This window comes from Macrobrachium nipponense, chromosome 36 (assembly GCF_015104395.2).
Source record: "Macrobrachium nipponense isolate FS-2020 chromosome 36, ASM1510439v2, whole genome shotgun sequence".
Classification (NCBI taxonomy): Eukaryota; Metazoa; Arthropoda; class Malacostraca; order Decapoda; family Palaemonidae; genus Macrobrachium; species Macrobrachium nipponense.
The window spans coordinates 26,944,579-26,963,025 of NC_087220.1; positions in this window are offsets into that span (position 1 = coordinate 26,944,579).

Consider the following 18,447-nt stretch of genomic DNA (forward strand, 5'->3'; position numbering starts at 1 on the left):
TTCGAATTCATACATAATCTGAAAGGGGAAGGATAAAACTATGGTTGTATTAGCAATAAAAAAAGTGAATGGGGTGAAAAGGAAATGAAAAGAGTATTTACAGAGAAAATGGATGAAAAATCCGATACAGTTAAGATATACTGATGCAAGAAGTAGATTGTAACATTCCTGGATGAGGTCACACAGACAGCAGGGAGTGTTTATGGGCACAGAAGGGAAGGACGAGGGAAAAAACAGAATATGGTGAGATGAGATATGAAACATTTACCAAGGAAAAATATTTATACGAAGAAGAGCTTAATGATAAATAAGATGGAAATATCATTCGCAGGCTCACAGTATGATAAATAAAGCAGTCAAGAAGTCAATGAGTATGTAATAAAAAGAGAGGGGGTTGGGGGTAGATGAAAGAAAACATTAGGGGATTAAAACGTCCTATAGGTAGGTAAATAAAAAGAGAAAGAGTAATGAATAAACGTAACCAATCAATGCATCAGCTGTAAACGGGTTACCAACATCTGCTCAAATCAAGGAAAAGGTGCAGGGCTGGCAAATTCATTCCTGGAGACTTCCTGATAAACCAGAGAGCTCTACCCTTCTGGTGTCATGTTTCTTTGTTGTAAATGATCTTTGAGTCCGAGGATTTTGATATGAGTGTTATTTTCTTGAATGTAATAAAATTTAGTGGGAAAAATAATATGTAGAAGCTATCTATGAACGGAAAATCACCGTTAAAACGTCACACTTTCTCAACTGAAAAAATTATGTCGTATGTATATGAGTCAACTGTACCCGATTCAGAAAAGATAATACTTTGGCTTCATGTCAGCATATACAAATTGTTTGACAAAATATCTGAAATGTTGCAGACGCTGATCTTAAGTACAATGAATAAATGAACAGAATATATCTGAGCTTTCAAAATCAGCTTTACGTAATGGAACGTTGTGTGCTTTCTTGTTATCTAACAAAGACCCTGCCGTTTTGAATAAAGCTCTAAAATCAAAATAATGTTTGGTTGATTATTTTATTCGAGCAAAATTTATACCTGCTTATATTTATGTCATTTTGCTTTTCAGGGTGAATAATTCCTTGACTGAAGTATACCGAAGAGTTTATCCCGATTATTTTATGAAATTAACTACAGCCAAATAAGAAGAGAATATAAATTGCAATAATGGTACTGAGAAATTTGTCTAAAAAGCACTGGATAAAGTTTGTGACCCAAAAGTTATACTGTCTCACTATGGATTATTATTGAATGAGTTGCGAGCCAAAGCAAAATTTTTACATAATTACAGAATATGCGTTTCTCATCAGTTCTCAGTTCCTACTGTTTTCAGTGAAAGAAAATTATGCTTCACACAGCGGAGGGATCCAATGGTTCCGAAAAACAATAATAGGAAAAGGAGTTTTTTTTAATTGGCGTCTTCCACTACATGATAAATATTACCAGTTAAGTTCCAATTATTTCTCCATTTATTCAGGCAATTACTTCTAAGCTCACAATATACATTCATATATTTACATACATAATATAAAATTCAGTAATTATATTATGAATACAGCACTGATTGCTGTCTTCTGTTTTCTCGTTAGCCATCGTAGTTAGAAGCTCTTTAATAAAAAAAAATCTTTCGTGTAAAAAAAATTGCATGTACCTATTATTAACAGCCACATTGATATCCTAACTCCCAGATTTCCTCCCACTTTTTACATATGGATATCACTACAAGTCTTTGAATCTAGATGAACAACTGATGAAGAAGCTACTTCCATCCGCGGCTGATTCAAATTCATACTCTCATGATTGACGTCACCACTTAATAACCCACTCTCCCACTCTGAAACATTTACTCTCACTCAAACAAAATCCTGCCTGTATGTCAGTACAAATTGTGTTGCACTAATTGATAAGTGCGACACTAATTAATAATCTTACTTTTGTAAGCAGGTTGTCAATCTATTTTTCAAATCCTACGCAGTTTGCTCAATGCCTGATTTGACCTTTTATAGTGGGATTGAGTCCTAACTAAAGAGAACCTGTTTTGGGTATCACTGTTCCCTACATATCTAACAGAATCAACCTCATTCATCCTCCCTTCATACACTTCTGTTTCTTCTTTTTGCGCAGATTTTCACAATTGGCATTTGCGTTTGTTTTCTTCTTTTAGAGATTCTCCTTTATATATGAGAATCTATGAAGCTGGCTTTGTGAATCTTGTGGCGTTTCCCTGATTGAAACAGCATCATCTAAAAATTCTGCTCCAGTCTAATCATTCCTTCCTTTCCCCAGCAACCACGATTTTCATTATAAAATCCATGAGAAGGGCAAATAGCTAAGAGGACATAATATCCTCTGCAAATTCACTTGACAAGACGGTCAACATTTACTTGGCATCCGCTTAAGTGATGGATAGTTTCAATTAGTTCTACATATCTAACGTGAATGTGGAGAACTCTGCAAAGCCTCTCAATACAAATGAGGTTCTTTCATCGGTGATATACTTGGGAAGCTGAGGTTATTCGAGTGAAATTTGTCCTGTATAATTTCATTGTCTACTAGAATTTCACCATCCTTTCATCTCTCTCTCTCTTCTCTCTCTCTCTCTCTATCTCTCGCTCTCTCTCTCGTCTCTCTCTCTCTCTCTCTCTTCTCTCTCCTGCTTACTTATTCTGGTTTCTCCTAACTTTGCCTAATTCAGTTTATGAGAAAGAAAGTTTAGCAATATTGGAAAACATTAGGCCTTGATAATCATGACTTATTTCTAAGCTGGCAAAGTCACAACAGTTTCAAAAATCGCCAAAATGACAGTATGTATTTCTCTCTGAATATAAACATTTCTAACAAACTTTAATATAATTTCATTGGCAAACCAATATCAATCATTTGTCATCTCATAGACTTATATATGCGACGTATAAATTCAATTTTCATATTGTTTTCCAAGAAAAACAATATACTCGGAATGAATTCATCATATACAATTCACCGACTTTTTTATCTGCATTGAGCTGGAAAACTAATCTGATTTTATTTATTTCGTGCAACAGAGAAAAATAAAAAGTGCTTTAACTGAATATCTTAAAGTGTTTTTGTAATCAGGAGTCAGTCTGAATATTCTCTGGCATACTCAAGTTAATTGACATCCGCAGATTCTTAATGTCAAACATTTTATGCAATCAGTTTGTGAGGACATGTGGCAATCTGCTGCAATATGAAGTGTACTAGTTTTGATAACAAAACTCAGTTTATTAAGGATATAAGACTTGAGCTAACCTATATTAAAAATTTATTGAAACACCCAACAATAACATAAAAATTCCACACCTGGACAGGATTAAGACGGTGACCCAGACATCCCCCAAGTACACAGGCGTTTACAAAATTCCATGCCTGGACTGTGACCAATCTTACATCGGATTTACAGGAAAATCACTTCCCCAGAGATTAATACAACATAACCGGATAGTTAGGTATGGACAACAGAACTCACCTATTTTCAACCATATTAATGAACAGAATAAACTGGTAATTTGTCACATATAATTTATAGCAGCAACTGCCGGTACAAGAGTCAGATGGTGGAATCGGCCTTGATTAAACAGAGACAGGTAATCTAAAAGGGCACATGGGACACAGATGTCATTGATATGGTTTTCATTTAACCAACGCTAAAGCTGATTAAAGGAAGATTATCAGCGGGAGTGACCTAAATTGGCTTATCTGTGGATGGATCTCTTAGTATAAATACCACCATTCCTGTAACTTTCTTTATTCATCTACCTGAAGACGGAGACAGGACTCTCTGAAATATAGTGTTTTCTCACTATGTTTTGGCGTTAAGGGTTCCTTTTATTAAATGGAATTCTGTTGTAACAAAATTTTTTTACCATATATATATATATATATATATATATATATATATATATATATATATATATATATATATATATATATATAACTGAATCACGAAAGTTTGGAATGGGATAAATCCATAAATAAAGGTATAAGCCACGAAGGAAAAATAAACAACGGAGTTCCTGCAAGATATTTCGACTAAAAGTCCTTTACTTAGTAGACCAACTGACTTACATGAGAAGTTGATGGTACAGGAAAGGTCGTATAACTGACAGAGACTTTCTCTTTTTATTTTTTTTCTAGGGTTCAATTCATAGCGTAATATATCTTTAGAGTGGACGAATGCAATCAGTCTTTTAAAATTTTCTCGTGATACAGTGCCAGTACATACGTCAATATTTTTTATTAAGCTGCCGATACTATGGGAACCTATATTTAATATTCTCTCCTTTCCTGTTTCAAGGCGACTTAAAGTAGATTAAACCAAACTTCAGTAAATAAAACAGAGTGCCTAAATGTAATTTAAAACCGTAATAATGAATGACTGTGGAATTCTATCCCCAATTCAGGACAGGTAAAGTTTACTCATAAGTATCAGATTCATAACTTCAGGAAGATTTATATATATCAGTCTTCACTGATAGATAATACATCAATAGTAATGATTATGTCGACCAGGGAAAGCTGGTCCCAGACCCTTTAGTTGGGCTTAGGTGACTTTGGTCAGCTGCACAGCTGGGTCAACTTGGATCGAGCCCCCTCACTAGTCCATTTCCTCTTTCAGTGGGTGGCCCTAGTAAAACAACAAACAAGAGTTTCTGACAAGTTCAGTCTTTAACTGCACAGACACCATCCACAACATCAGCCATTTCACAGACGACGAGTCAGTTATATTATGACTGGCATTGCTGCCAATAGGCATTCCTGCATGATCTCATAACTTCGCAAATCTTTCCTCCTGGGAAAGGAAATAATACCTTTGTTCTTCACCGTTGCTTCTTAAGTTTTCCAAAATCTTGTTTTAAGGTATTTTCATCAAGAAGGAAACTACTTCGAAGCTGGGACATTTAGTTGAGGTCGGTATTGACTTCTTTTAATTGGTCTTGATTTTTTTTTCAAGAAACCCATGAATTCGATGGAGTGGTTAAGATGCTCTTAGGACATTACACTTTCATACTGGCCTAATAATTTACCAATAAAATTCGCTAGGCTTTTCAGCGAGTTTTTTCATGGTTTAATAAGCAGACGTCAAGAGCATCCTCCCGTAATTGTTTTAGACAAACCATTCATAAAAATAAAATATCCGGGTAATTTAGGCAATTACTGTTTTTTTTTTCACGGAAAAATCTTTTACAGTGCAGATTTACGAGTGAACAACTTTTTAGAAATATTATGGCTCCTTAGCACTAGAACGTTAGGTGTTTTCTGAGAGAGGGTTCTAAACATTATGACTAATAATCCTTTTTATGACATTTTGTTTACCTGACAGGAGAGGGGGACTGTCAGATTTGGACAAAGTCATAATACCTCAAAAGAGCAATAAGATCGTCTTTTTTTATGAATTTCATTTGGCTGTTAAAATCCATCTAGAAATATTTCCCCTGGCCTGAACAGAATTTGTCCTATGTCTAGGCAAAAGCCAATCCGGAGGCCAAGGTTAGCTGCAACAAACCTTTCACTGAGCTAGACTGAATCAACAACGATCGTGCCATCACGGAAATGAATTCATACGACTTTGCAGTGACTATCAATTATGATAATAGATCTACAAATGACCCATGTTGCCCATCTCCTCCCAAAGAAGTCCAGATCACCTTTCTTTCGGTCGAAGATAATCTTCGATTAGTAGATCTTTTATCCAGGAAGATGCAGATACTGTTCAGACAGTGAGGCACACTTACTACCTAGAGACGACCTGCTGTATTAATTGTGTCTGATGCATCCCTTTCTGAAGTTACAACAAATCCAGGACTTGTGGCAATTTCTGCCTATACACCTCCCATCCAATGTTTAGACTTTTTAATGGCCTATTTATTCTGCCCTATTTTTGGACAATGATGTGAAAGAAATGATTCAGTTTTTTTAAAGCTCTCAACCTGAAAGTGTGCATTATTTTTTTCTCATTATTTGAAACGCGTGAAAATAAGACAAGATTAAAGAAAGTGTGAAGAAGAAATGCAAAAAGACAAAAAGGGAATCTTCTCGGAATGATATCAAGTTCATATCAGACATCAGGAGGAGCGAATCAGATGTGGGTTTAATTAAGGTCGAATTCTTAATTTGAAGAATGAAATGCTCCATGAATGAAGGTTAGGAAACACTTTGCGATAAAGAGTAATCAAGAGATAAGGGGAGGAGGAGAAGATACGTTCAGAATTAGTTATCAGAAACAGACAAAGACGCACAGAAAGACAGACAAGCAGAGAGAGAGAGAGAGAGAGAGAGAGAGAGAGAGAGTTATTAACCGTTATTTCATGATGATGCTATGAAAGGACATTCTCATTCCTGTTGATTAGACACTTTTCGATATTTGTGGCTTAATATTTGTTGTAGCTTGGTAAGGGTGTTTTTATATCTCATTTTGCATTGCGCTTATTGCAAGTAAGCCAAAGTGAATTTGTCAGAATTTGCCTTGTAAGGTCTGTTGAATGATAGTATCTGTATTGGAAAGGGACTCTCTCCTGCTGTGTGATACATGTTGAGGTCAATGCTTTGTAACCAGTCTCACCTGAGATGCTTCCCAGAACTAGGCTTCTGACCAATGGACTTGTTACGACAAAATAACTTGCTGGGTGTTGCCAGAGCGGAGGTAAAGCCAGATCAGTTCTCTAGCAACGCTTTGATACTGAACTTGCTGCCCTTTCCTATTACATTATTGCCTAATTTTCCTACTACAGTTTGTGGATATCCAACAATGAGGCTCTATTATTGCTCATACCAGAAAGAAATTATTTGCCGATGTAAGAAGGTGATTCATCTCCGTCTCACCACTTCGGAACTGCAAATAATGGAAGCCCTAATTGGATTTGCAATACCAAATTCTTGGATGAAGAGCTGGAATACCCGAGGGAGAGTTTTAGGAGATTAGGATACCCTAACTATTGGTGAGAAAGGGCACACATTAAGGTTTAAAAAAAACTATTTATGGAGAGATAAAAGATAGGAGAGGATCATTTGAAAGGAAGAAAATAATTACAGTCCAGGACAACAACACCATTATCCCCATCAACAGAAAGATAGATAATTTCCAATTGATAGGCAGTTACAAAAACATAAGTAGGAATAAAATAGAAACAAAAAGTTGGTAGAGGGAGAAGAGGCAGCGTGTTTAGACTGAAGCTGCAATTTACCCAAAGAACGAAGCAAACAACACATACAGAAAATAAGGCATTATAATCAGACGTCGGCAGTCGCCAAACAGCACTGCTGGGAAATATACCAGAAAAATGGATTGGGAAAATATGATTTTTTTTTTTTTTACAGGAACACAAACAAAACGGCAAGGCTGATTGTAGACACGAAAGCCTTCATAACGTGCACAAACAATATAATGACAGGCAACACAGGAAACGAATTTGAAGACAGCCTATCAAGAAAAATCATATACTTTACAATAGAAAAGAAGCGCAAAAACACAAGAAACCACACGGATTATGAACGCCTGGAAGGGTCGGCTGAAAGAGAAAGGTCAAGGTCACGAGGGCGGGGCCATACAGGAGAATTGGGAGTAATCAACAGGAATAAGGACTTTAATCCTCTTCCCCACGCAGATATAAATAGAGTTAGACTACGTGTCTGGTCACTTGTACGGGCTGCTCTATGAGCAAGAGCCCGTGCTGGCATAAGGCCAGTTTAATCTCAAACAACAGTGTCTGGTCATTCCACGGATACTTGACAACGAGGACTGTTAGTTCAGGAAAGCTTGTAATATCTTTTCAATAAATATCTCCGCGTGATACCATCCACTTTCAATGGAGAGAAGTGTTGAAAAGATAAGTAAGTGTGAGTCGGGAAAGGAAACAATGGAATTTTTGGGATGCTAAGTGAGCCAAGTCGCCATAAAACCACTGCCTGAAAAGATAAGAGCAATAGCAGAACTCCTGAAACCAACAGGAGTAAAGTCAGTATAAGAATTCTCAGGACTCAAATTACTACCACAGGTTTTTTTCCAAATGTAGCTAGAATCATACAGCAACACAATGTATCCCGTTCCAAACCTCAAAAATCACAAGGCACACGGAGAGCAAGATAGAAGAGTACAGGATAACATCCCGCCATCTTGCCAAAATTCACGCTGACATATTTGGACCACTACCCCTCTCAGAGGGTACAAAAGTCTATTTACTATAATAGATTGGCCGAAAGCAATCCCGATCAGACAATAAATGACGGAAAGGGGTGTTAAGGCCCTTAAAGATTGGTTACTGCAGGTGCAAGTGGTCAGTAACACAGCTTACCCACCAATAAGTCACCACGAACCCTGGAGAAAGCACTTCGTACGAGACATGCTGGTAAACACGACGCAAGAAGAAACACAGATCTCAAGACGGTGTTCTCTAGCGAATATTCCCGACGTCGTAATCTTTGACAATTATTGCATAGTTTTAATGACAAAAATTACAGAAACAAATTAAAGAAATGTAATACCTGATATAATTTGGAATCATCTGAGCCAGAACCAAATTTAGTTTCTCTCTTTGCATATGTCACATCTTCTAATTTTCCGTTACTAGGAAACGGTGAGAAATTCTAAACTACTCGAATGTGTAAGGCAAAAGACTCCTTGTTGCTGTTCCTTTCCCTGATAATCCACCATCCATTCCCACTCATCTACAAATGATTGTGTTCATGGGCCGTTTAAGAGATTCTATGAAATCTAAACAGGTGGATTGGAGAACCAGAATGAGTTTTCTTATTATTTTAAAATTGTAGACTGTGAACGTTACCTTTAGCTTTAGTGACCTGCTCAGGTTTTTATCAGCTTAGAAAAGATGAGTTGCTGATCAGTTCTCGACCAGTAATGTTTTATTTTCTCTGAATGAAGGAACAAATAGCTTCTTTTTTATTTTGTTTTTAATACATACTCTTGCTCTCATTTAGTGTTTTAAGATAGTACTTTCAACGACAATTACATTAATAATGTTACCGCTGATGCGAGAAAGTCTCAGTTAACTGCTCTTGGTTTTCAATTTCGTAACACATTTGTTTTAAACAAACAACACCAAAAAGAATAAGACATTTCATTTACAAGACTGGTAGAGTATGGCTGTTTAGACGATATAATAATTGTTCGATATGCTTAGTAAGAGAAGGAGGTCTTCGTTTAGGTGTTTACTGCTTACAGGTTCAAGGGAAGGAAGAGGCTATAGCAAGGTTTTCATAAATGTATTGTCATGCAGTTCATGCATAGGAAAATTCAGTTCAGCAAGAATATGAAGTTGTTGTAGCTGTTTAAGTCTTAGTGAGCATACGGATTTCACGAACTTATTCATCCATTTCTTCACATAATATTATATCTTGATGCATAAAGAGTATCTTATTGTCCTAAGCGCTGATGGGGAAAACGTGGCTAAACGTGCCCCAATATTTGGCTTAACAGCCATAGTTTCAAAACTCGACCATTTTTCCGTTCATATAAATATCTTTAGTATATATTTTTCCATGAGGTACTTGAATGTGGCAGATTAATAGAACTTCAACGCCATTAATAGTATAATTGGTAGCTTTTTTTTATTCTATGACATATGAGAAAAAACTTATTATGGCAATAATTTGTCCATATGTCTGATGTCATGATTTGCTCAGTTCCACTGTAAGCTAATCAAATATAATTTGTATACAAAGTTATAAAAAGACTATATTCATTCAGAGCAGGATCCTATTAAACTAATATCTAGGCATCAAATATTTTGTTATGGAACTTCCTCAGGATTTTCATCTGGTTGGTTGGTAAGAGTCCCGACGACCACACCTGGCCTCTTTTCCCTTGCAACACCTCTCCAAACTTAGGGCAAGGCACTTGTCGGCACAAAGCCAGCTTAATCTAAACGAACAAACCATCCTGAACTTTCTAGACAAATGATAATAAAGGTGTTTGCTGACTTCGCTTTTCCATAACCCGAGTTGGAAGTAATTGAGTTCCGCTTTTTAAAGGAACCTGCTTTTGTTATTGCAGAAAATCGCCTTTGAAACTGACAATGAGAGGAATTGCGAATATGGGAAATGTGAAGGAAGAGAACAATGGATTTTCCATACCAGCGACTGAATTACGTTATGGATTTCATATAACATGATTCTATTCTATAAAAAGATGCAAAGCGGTTGAACATTCTTGATTAAGAGAAAACTAAGATATATAATGCAGAACCGAATACCAGAGGAAAAAGTGTGCAAAGAGAGACATACCGGGAAAGGAAATAACTAGGTTAGGATTAGTATATTTCTATTATTCTGTTATTTTTTCAGGCAAGTAGAGATAAACGTGATAGTGGCATCAGATGCATTCAACTCCAGTCCTTTTGATCATTCTGATATTTGCTTTCCAGCGTTACTGGATTCAACTTGTAACTGTGTCATTCTTCACGAATGAGGAGGTAAACAGTCTTAAACTGGGATTGTTGTATTGAGAAAGAATACAGTAGATGCGAGTTAGTAAGCAACTGAGATATCAAGTTGGTCCGGTCTGTAGAGTTCTTTTGATCTGGTGCACAGACAACGCCCTACTTACGAACATTCAACTTATGAACATTCAGAGATACAAACAAATGGGATCGCAAATCAGAATTGTGTTCAGAGCTCTCTCCTGTGTCAACTGTAAGTTCAAATTTTGTTTAAAGCGGCTATTCTGTACTTACAGTACTGTATGTCAAGTGTATTGTGTTTTAGGATGAAAAAACGTACTGTATTTTATTGATTTGGTATTATACCGTACTTAAACAGGCATGAAAAGTGCAGTAACCAACTTACAAACAATTCAACAAACAAACAACACCAGCTCACAAAGGTTAACCTCTTCACTCACAAAAAAATTATCAACACCAGAACGTTACTTATTGAATTGAGTACAAAAAAAAACAACTACAAGAAAGATTAAAAAGATGTTAAAGTGATTAATGAATCAAGTCAAAAATTTACTGTTACTGAATCAAGTCAAAAATTTACTGTTACGGTTCTCTTGCTGCGCTAAATGAATCAAGTGCTACAGATTACATGAGAAGAAATAATTTGTTCGGGTAGTTGTGCAGTCAAGACTTCCTCCAGATATTAGCTGGAGTGAACACTGATGAACGAGAGGCAATAGACTTTTTATCCTTCTTGTGGTCAGGGCGGCAACTTAACTTCGTCGTGATTATGGTGACGCAGGTTCGATTCCCGCTAACGAACATCATAACTACTTCAAAATTTCTTGCACTTGGATCTTAAGGTTCTGTACTGACAAGTATATCCAAAAAATGCATGAAGAATTTGAGAAGTTAAGAGGGCATTGTGGCTATTACAATTGCACACACACACACACACACACACACACACAGATATATAAAGCCTCAAAACCAGTTAATATTGTCTTTACCTAACTTTGGGAATGAGTTACATCTAAAATAATTTATACATGATAAATGGTCTAAAACTGACCATCAATAATATCTTTATTTTTTTTTGTGGGGGGGGATGGCGGGGGGGGGGGGGAGAGAGAGAGAGAGAGAGAGAGAAACTATGCTCACTGTGAAGACTCTGCTGTCCATAATTTTGTTGACATAGACAGAATGAAAGTCGCTTTCACAAAGGGCAATGCCAAGAGTGCAGTGAAACTTCATGGGAAAGGAAAGGACGCTAAAGGCCCCAAGAACATGGAACACGTGAAGCCCCTGACATACGACTGCAGACATTACTTCAGGGTCTCTGCAGCGTCCCTTCGACCCCTAGCTGCAACCTCTTCCATTCCTTTTACTGTATCTCCGGTCATATTCACTCTTCTATCTGCCTTTCCACCCTTTCTTAAGAACATGTTCCATTGTGCAACTGCGAGGATTTCCTCCTCCTACACCTTTCAAACACTCCTACTGTCGATTTCCCTTCCAATGCTGAATGGCCTCATAGGTCCCAGCGCCTGGCCTTTGACCTAAATTCTGTATTCTGAGACCGTATGATACCCAAAACAGTTTTACAATCTTAACTGCTCTTATTTTTGTAAGTCATAGCCCTGTAATACTCTACTATAATTGTTAAGGCACAAACGATTAATATAATCATAAATCCACTTCTTAAGATTGTCATCCCATGACCAAATCTAATTTGCTTAATTATAAGCTTTTCATCTATTATTATTTGGGATAACTGAAACGGCAGCTCCAGGAATAAGGAAACTGTAATATGAAAGTAAATTTAAGAAAGACCCGGAACCATCTCTTGCCAGAAAGTGAAGTAAGTATTTTAATGTCTCCAAGGTCATTAATGGCAGCAGAAGTAATGGACAGGTCAGTCAGTGCCCATCGACTAAACATAATAAAAATAATAATAATAATCATTGCCCAAGTGGCCAAAAGGATCCTGAAAAATTTATCATATTTTTCAAAATTTATTACAATTTATAAAACTTTTTAAGATGATTAGGAAGATTTTTATTTTTATTTTTTTTCATGGGAAAGGGAAGAGTATAATTCTATTAGAAGTAAGCAACAAGTAAATTTATCCTATCTGATAACTATGGATGTCAAGAAATGTCACACCCTTGAAACGCATGATAAAATTCATGATATTCCTAAATCGTTGTCTTCAATGACCATCGATCTAAAACGACATCAATCCTCAAAAAAAAAAAAAAAAAAAAAAAAAAAAAAAAAAATGGTTAAAAGGGCAATAAACAAAACTCCTGTAAACACAATATCGGTTAAGCTCACATCCCTTAATGGGAAAACTGGAAAGAAGCTCTGTACAGGGTTTGGTGGCCATTTAAATTTGCGACTTGGAATTGGGGCTTCCATTCCAGTTCCTATTAGAATTCGGTCGAGATATTTTGCTTGTGATGTAACACCGCAATTTCTCTGGAGATCAGACCTTAAATAACGTGATCTGTTTAAGAGAGAGAGGAGAGAGAGAGAGAGAGAGAGAGAGAGAGAGAGAGAGAGCTAAAAGTAGTTTATCTGAATTCTTCCGGGTTTCCTATTATAATTTTTAAACCTCGATCTGAAAAGAATGCCGTGTACCACCAGAAGTTTAGAAAGACTGGTTGCCATAATAATGTTGCCTTTATTTATATTGATAAAAATCTTCGTTGTCTCTCTTATTGAAGACATATTTTATTTCAAAAAAGCGTTAGATATGAATACCCAATTCATTAAGAATTACTTACACTGATATATTATTATGCCATCTTATATCATAAAGGTACAAAGAATAATAGGAAATAACAGTTACTTTGTTTGTCAATATTGGAAAATCTGAAACTGGATGATATCGTTGGATTTACTGAAATTTCCTTAATCAGACTAAAAGTTGGTGTAAGGATCTTGAAATGAGCTTCCTGGTGGTTGCTCAGAGCCTTCGTAACAGACCCCGTAAGTCGGGGGTGGCCAGACTTTTGGACTCCGAGATCTACTCTATAAAGACAAACTCTTTTACGATCTACCATACTACATAATCGCATTTTATTAGGTGGGAGAAACATTTCAAATAGTGCCATGGTACAGTAAAACATGAGTATATATCGACTGGTAGATCGCGATCGACTGTTTGGCCACCTATAGTCCAATTCATTCCAATTCAAGGGGGGGGGGGGGGCGCTTGTTTTGTTTCATAGAATTTTCTTCTATTGCATGAGGGAGGATTTACTCTCTTGCATGCAATGTCAAATCGTTTTATGAAGTATTAAATTATCTAAACCGTTGTGTGTTATACATAATGTCTTCTGACCTGGCACATATTATTCATCTAAATGTAACCTCCTTTGGAAAGTCTACAAAGAGAACAAGAAGCGACAGAAACTACAAAATGCAATTTCATGAAATTAGAGTTTTGATTAGAGTAGAGTGGAATATAGAATTTAGGCCAAAGGCCAATCACTGGGACGTATGAGGTCATTCAGCGCTGAAACGGAAATTGACAATAAAAGGTTTGAAAGGTGTAACAGGAGGAAAACCTCTCAGTTGCACTATGAATCAATTGTTAGGAGAAGGTGGAAAGTGAGATGGAAGAAAGGGAATATGAAAGGAGGTGCAGTAAAAGAAACGAAAGGGATGGCAGCTATGGTCCCAAGGCACGCTGCATAGATCCTTAAGTAATGCCTACAGTGCACCGCTTGAGATGCACTGATGGCACTACCCCCTTACGGAGTAGAGTTGTAATTACCAAGACTTTTCTGTCGTTTGTTCCTATCCTTAGATTTCAGTCCCTGAGGTGTCATATCACTCTGAACGAAGGAACTTATCATTGCTGACCTTACTTTGGCTTTAGATCAAACTGAAAGGAGCTTGAAGAGATTAAATTAATCAGCAAGACGATTATTGTCATTCTATTCATCAATCTGGAGGGAATTCCGTGTAATTAGGATTTGTTTCATATGAGTTATCCTCTAGATGATTACCCATCCCTTTCATCTACAAATTGAATTGTTTTTTTTTCTTAATTTTTGGCAGATCAATGATTTTTGTTAGATTCTCTCTCTCTCTCTCTCTCTCTCTCTCTCTCTCTCTCTCTCTCTCTCTCTCTCTCTAACATGGTACCATTGACAGTCAGACACCTGATAAATGAGTGCCCCAGTCTTTCAAATGAGAGAGAGAGATACTTTCCTCCAAGTTGCAGGGGAACTGAAGGTGGTTTTTCCCTTTCCAAGATTTTAGGGGCAGATTTTACTGAAAGCGCCCTGTTTAATTTTATTAATGCCATTGGTATTTTAAATAGAATTTAATTTTTACTATTAATTTTTTAAGTTTATAGTTTTTACGATTATTAATTTTTCTTATCATGGGGATTTTCCTTTGTTTATTTTATTTAATTCACTTTAAATGAGTTTTAAATGTTTTTTTTTAAGTTAATAATTTTGTCTTGTGTGTGTATTTACGTGCGTATGAATGTCTTTGTTCGTTTGGATAATGCATACATATGCTTGATGTATTCCACTGTAGTGGCGTCAATAACCATTGGCAGTTGTGATGCCAGATAATCTTAATTGAATCAATCAATCTCTGTCTAAAGGCCTAGATATCGTCGAGTTCTGTAAGTGAACATGTAGCCTTTATGAGCTGTTCATCAAGATAAGGACTGAGTGGTTTATTAAATATGCTAAACCGGCATAAAGATTTACGCAACGGATTATTATTATAACTGACATTCAGACATTCTGTAAAGTCAGTGCAAGAGGAATTCCATGTACAAATCTTGCGTGGTATGTACAATGCAAGAGAGTTGTTTGCTCTCAGATCATTATGTTGTAACAGATATCATAATTAGTTACTTCCTGGCTCCACGTTCGGACTGAATTCCATATATTTACTCATGGCAACACTCATCCTTTTCTCTGTAGTGGCAGTTCCTCACTGGACGAGTGGTTTACGTGCATGCCTACCGATTCGGTAGTCACGAGTTCGATTCCCCACTCTGCCACTTTGGAATCAGAGGAACATATTGCTGGTGATTAGAAATTCATTTCTCGATATAATATGATTCGGATCCCATAATCAGCTGTAGGTCCCGTTGCTAGGTAAAAATATCTAATCATTCAGACCAGCCCTGGGAGGACTGTTAATCAGATCAGTGGTCTGGTTAAACTAAGATATATTTAACTTTCTCTGTAGAGGCTGAAATTTCACTACAACCAACCACCTGAAAACGAGATAGAACTGTCTCGGCGTTCTATTGGATCACATTGTTGTAACGTAGGAGCTTCCCAAAATGTCTAACCATTCACTGTTAAAATCCAGGCAAAGGATTAATTTCATAATGTACTAATTAGACATCCTTTCTCGTGTAATTATAATCAAGTTTTACATATGGGAGATCCCATGCTCCCGTGTTAATATTACTGAACTCCATTGTTTTATCAATTGAACTCTGTGTCAGAAGTTAGTGAGCATTATTGTAGATTCAACTGACATCTACCAAAATAATGGGTGTTCTATAGGCTCTTCTGCATTCAGGTGTTGCTTTTCCTCAGTACTGCTATATATCCTAAGCTGATATCCTTGCAATAGAAATTTCTTCTGCACCATTTGCCTTAGAGAATTTCTCCGCTTTCACAATTCTTCTGATGTCCCTCATTTGTGGTATTCCATATCCTCAGGATCCTCACTCCAACTTCCGTTCCCACTTATTCTTGCCAGCCCATTCCCTTTGTATGTCAGCTGCTCAATCCCAGTCACAAGGCTCTCTCGTGTCGCACCCCGGCCCTTGCAAAACACTCTCCACTGTAAAGAACAACAACCGGCCAGTATTTAGGGTTTGAAGTACGCGGTTCCAGAAAGTCGTGTTTTATTGCCCGAGGCTTTAGTTTCGGATTCATTCCGTCTGTCACCAGGAAGGTTGATTCCTTACGAGGTCACTTCTTTTCAACAAACGCTAACCTTGGTATGTTTCTAACATCTAGGGCAGTGGTTCTTAACCTTTTCATTACCACGCCCCTTCTAAGAGTTGAGCCTTTTCTTCACGCCCCCCTTGCATCTAAAATTAAAATTCCCTCCCTGATTTAAAGGAAAATAATAAAAAAAAAAAGAGAGAAAGAGGTGTTTCGAGGGACAGGAAGGGAGGTCAATAATTACAAACCATGGTCAGCCCAACAAGCCAAACTAGAGTAGTAGGCTCTAGGAAAGTAACGTTATAAGGAGATACTTTTGCTGAATATTAGTTCCTCACTCTTGTTTAGAGAATAAATATCATACTTAAAGAATTGTTTTCCATTTTTCCCTAGAGGTCGCGCCTACCCTGGAAACTGCTGACGACCCCCTAGGGGGGCGCGCCCCCAGGCAAAGAACCACTGATCTAGGGACACCGGATGCTCCTTCAAAGTAAGTTTCCGTGTGGTCGATGTTTGACCACCCAGAAGACCACTTCAGCACAAGGGCTTTCTCTCAAAGCTTGTACCCTCACACAGGCACTCCACCAGTGATAAAAAGTGCTTAGTTATGATATTAGACAAAGATTATTTTCATATTATTTCTGGCGCTAATTTGTTTCTCAGATAGCTGTTAAGACTTCAGGAATCTTGAAGTCAGTCACATTTCGGACCACCACAGAATCAGGGGAATTAGAGCAGTAGCGCCGTCAGTGCACCTTATGTGGTACACTAGGTATTACCAAAGGTTGCTCATGAGTCCCACCACCTCGTAGTTATATCCACTTTTTGGCCTTTTATTTTTGCCTCCATTCCCGTTCCTTCTTTTCACCGTCTTAATCGCTGGGTATGTTAAAGTGCCCCACTACTTGGCTCTGTAGCGTAATTTGCATAAGTCAATCAAATGAGCTTCCAAATCAGCAGATCTCTATTTCAACGCATCACCTGCATCCCTTTAACAGCTTCCCTTTGCGTGTCTGAATAAAATGTTATTGTCAAAATTTGAAATCGTTCAGTCGATTGACACAATAAGATTAAATTTGCGTATAAACAAGATTTGAGGCATCACTGATTCTGTCTAACTTCAGAATGATTATTTTGCAATGGTTCAGTTTCCAATATCCGAGTGAGAGGAGTTTCAAGAGCAGGTGTTATTGGTTGCACAAACAATGGGGTTTGTTGCTGGCGTTAAATGGGCTTTGCTGATTTCATAAGGTTTTCTCGCCGAGTGATTTTCCACTCAACTTCTCGTCGTGCCGGAATGGGACTCTTTTTTTCCCTAATGAAATGAGAGATCCTGGTTCGAGATTTTAGCTTGATTGTTTGATAGATGTTAACTGGTGTCGCAACAGACTCGCAGTGAAACCCATCTTGTGTGGGAAGTCCAATGGAAGTCTATCCTTTGAATTTTCTTCATTGCACTGTACTTTGATCTTTCTTAAAAATACTATTATTATAATTATTAGGTAGGTAGAAGACCATCTTTTAAAAATGTAGTATAGAAAATAATAGCTACATCAGTTGCTTTCAGTTTGTATAGCGTTTTCTCTATCTTTCTCATAATTGCTTTGTCGAAGTTACTGCTTCTGCTCGTAACTCGACGACGTTTGTCATTCTTGGAGAGGGAAGCATTTGTAAACCTGAGTAGTTTGATTTCTGACGAACAAACTATATCACTTACAGAGTAGCAGGTAGGTACATTGGTAACTGATATCTGGTATCATCTTCCGTGGAGCTGTTGTTCTTCAGGAGAAAGTCTTCGTCGGTAGTGATCTATGGCCAAGTTTCACTCAGACTCCCCAGAGAATTATCACGCCGATAGACAGGAGTAGATTGTCATTCGTGGTGGGTCCTTTCAGCTTACATTCGGTCCACTGCCGCTCATCTCGTATATAGCGAGGTGCATAGAAAGGGTTTCTCCTAAAATAGAATGTACAACTTCTATATTACTCCTTATATATAAACTTTCACGCTTTCACAAATAAAAAATTTACAAAATACTACTCTTAGCTTGCAAGAGCTCCTGCTGTCATTGTAAGTGCCC